At 41.7% G+C, this 2,500-nt stretch overlaps 1 long non-coding RNA gene, 1 other non-coding gene and 1 pseudogene across 2 annotated transcripts in view; all 3 read right to left on the bottom strand.

The window, feature by feature from the left end:
- LOC134836497 (large subunit ribosomal RNA) overlaps nucleotides 1-258 on the bottom strand; it is a pseudogene marked incomplete at its 3' end in the record, with an annotated part of 2,569 nt that extends 2,311 nt beyond the window's left edge.
- Nucleotides 259-438: 180 nt separating this feature from the next.
- Nucleotides 439-588, bottom strand: LOC134836492 (5.8S ribosomal RNA). The gene has a single exon (XR_010162300.1). It is a non-coding gene; the product is annotated as a 5.8S ribosomal RNA (ribosomal RNA).
- Nucleotides 589-2,223: 1,635 nt separating this feature from the next.
- The window catches only part of LOC134836491 (uncharacterized), a 545-nt gene continuing 268 nt past the window's right edge, over nucleotides 2,224-2,500 (bottom strand). Inside the window, exons 1-2 of the long non-coding RNA XR_010162299.1 lie at nucleotides 2,423-2,500; nucleotides 2,224-2,371 (exon numbers count right to left, since the gene is read on the bottom strand). The exon at nucleotides 2,423-2,500 is cut by the window's right edge and continues 268 nt beyond it. This is a non-coding gene — a long non-coding RNA (uncharacterized LOC134836491). The remainder of the gene's footprint in view (nucleotides 2,372-2,422) is intronic.

The following is a 2,500-nucleotide window of genomic DNA, read 5'->3' as shown; positions in this document are numbered from 1 at the left end:
AGTCTTCCTTTCACCAACTTATTCGCCGACTACGGGGTTGTCACCCTCTTTGACGTCCTGTTCCAAGGAACTTATGCGATAAGTTTAGCTTTAGGTTAACTCTTTAGATTACAATTCCTCAGTGATGACCACTTTGGATTTTCACTTTGAGCTTTAGCCTGTTCATTCGCCATTACTGGGGCTATCCTAGTTAGTTTCTTTTCCTCCGCTTACTGATATGCTTAAGTTCAGCGGGTAATCTTGCTTGTTTCAGGTGTAGTGAGAAGATAGAAATTTTCTATGAGCAGTATAGTGAGCATTCGCCTTAATGCCTGAACGAATGTTCACATTAAAAATGTGACTACTTCGTTCTGGCGGCGATTGCTCGACCACCCATCATGTTTAACGAGAGAAGATCATTTTCGTCACTTCAATCGCATTAAGATGCATGATTCCTTTCCACACTGAAACAAACATGAAGGTTTTTTAACACCTTCGCCAATTGCGTTCAAAGATCTGATGACTCGCGGTTCTGCAATTCGCATTGCGTATCGCATTTCGCTGCGTTCTTCATCGTCACGGGAACCTAGATATCCACCGTTGAAAATTTTCTTTTCGTTTTTTGGATGTGTATCCAGATCTTAGACATATGAAAAATTTTTATTCACACTAGGTGTGACAATAAAACCTCAGAATTAGCCGAAGCTAACTCCGAAAGTACATAAGTTAAGGTTGGTAATATGTGTTAATGATCCATCTGCAGGTTCACCTACAGATACCTTGTTACGACTTCTTGTTGTTCCAAATGGTAGGGTTTACTTATTTTTCCGCAATATTGCTATCGCAGTCCAGAAGGTTCACCAGACCATTCGTTACTACAAGCGACGGGCGGTGTGTACAAACGGCAGGGACATAATCAACGCAAGCTGATGACTTGCACTTACTAGAAATTCCTCGTTCAAGATCCAAAATTCCAAAGAACTATCCCTAACACGACTGGTATTAATAAGATTACCCGTTCCTTCCCAGGACAGGAAATGCTTTCTGCGCCAGTCATTGTAACGCGCGTGCGGCCGAGCACGTCTAGGGGCATCACAGACCTGTTATTGCCTTAAACTTCCATTGGCTTCTTGCACAATAGTCCCTCTAAGAAGTACAACCTGTTGTTCACAAGCAGACTAGTTAGCAGGTTAAGGTCTCGTTCGTTAACGGAATTAACCAGACAAATCACTCCACCAACTAAGAACGGCCATGCACCACCACCCAAAGAATCAAGAAAGAGCTCTCAATCTGTCAATCCCTTCTCTGTCTTGCGCTCGTGAGTTTCCCCGTGTTGAGTCAAATTAAGCCGCAGGTTCCACTTCTGGTGTGCTGTTCCGTCAATTCCTTTAAGTTTCAGACTTGCGTACCATACTTCCCCCAGAACCCAAAGACTTTGATTTCTCATACGGTCCCGACTGGACATTTATTCCAGCCGATCCCGAGTCGGTATAGTTTATAGTTAAGACTACGACGGTATCTGATCGTCTTTGATCCCCTAACTTTCGTTCTTGATTAATGAAAACATCTTTGGCAAATGCTTTCGCATTAGTTAGTCCTTAATAAATCCAAGAATTTCACCTCTGACTATTAAATACTAATGCCCCCAACTGTCCCTATTAATCATTACCAAATCCAAGAACCAATAAAATGGACTTAGTCCTATTCCATTATTCCATGCTAATGTATTCGGGCTTAAACCTGCCTGGAACACTCTAATTTTTTCACAGTAAAATGTCTACTCCCTAAGTCGAACCAGTGAAGGCCGATTTTAGTTTGTAGACGTATGCCCAGCTTCACACGACTAGTCGAAATGAATCTGAACAGAAGTTCAACTACGAGCTTTTTAACTGCAACAACTTTAATATACGCTATTGGAGCTGGAATTACCGCGGCTGCTGGCACAGGATCAACCAGGTTATACATGGTCCATACTTCGTATAAACTATATATTTATTCGAAAAGTAGAAACTAACACACCCCACTTAGTTCGCCTGGACAGCGCACAACAATTGTTGTTATTTAACAACGCTTCATCTAGCTACTTCCCTTAGACATCTGATACACCTACACCACACTCCAATTACACTATCCACGCCAACTACGTCATAACTTCCACTACTGTGCTGCCTCATTGGCATCAACAACTGTGAAAGCTTCTTTTTTTATTCCAACCGACGCATGCTACAACCCCTTCACAATACATGCAGTTGTTTGTGTATGTTCGCTTGGGTGTTTTTTTTGCATGCCAGAACATGAATTTTTTGCAAACCTTTTACCTTTAGGCGAGTAAGGCTGCGGCAGCCATCTAGAACCTCCTAGTGACTATAGAAACATCTCACCAGCCGGAGGACTGTTGAAAAAAATGTTTGAGCTTTCTAGTGACAACAAAAAAATTTCTTACCAAATTAATGTGAAAGATTCCTTCTTTTAATTTTACCTATACAAACATGCACAAGGAGAAGACGAAATAGGCAAACGC

The sequence above is a fragment of the Culicoides brevitarsis genome, unplaced genomic scaffold (assembly GCF_036172545.1).
Source record: "Culicoides brevitarsis isolate CSIRO-B50_1 unplaced genomic scaffold, AGI_CSIRO_Cbre_v1 contig_37, whole genome shotgun sequence".
In the NCBI taxonomy this organism is placed as follows: domain Eukaryota; kingdom Metazoa; phylum Arthropoda; class Insecta; order Diptera; family Ceratopogonidae; genus Culicoides; species Culicoides brevitarsis.
Note: the sequence above shows the minus strand (reverse complement) of the source record. Positions and strands in the feature narration are given on the sequence as shown.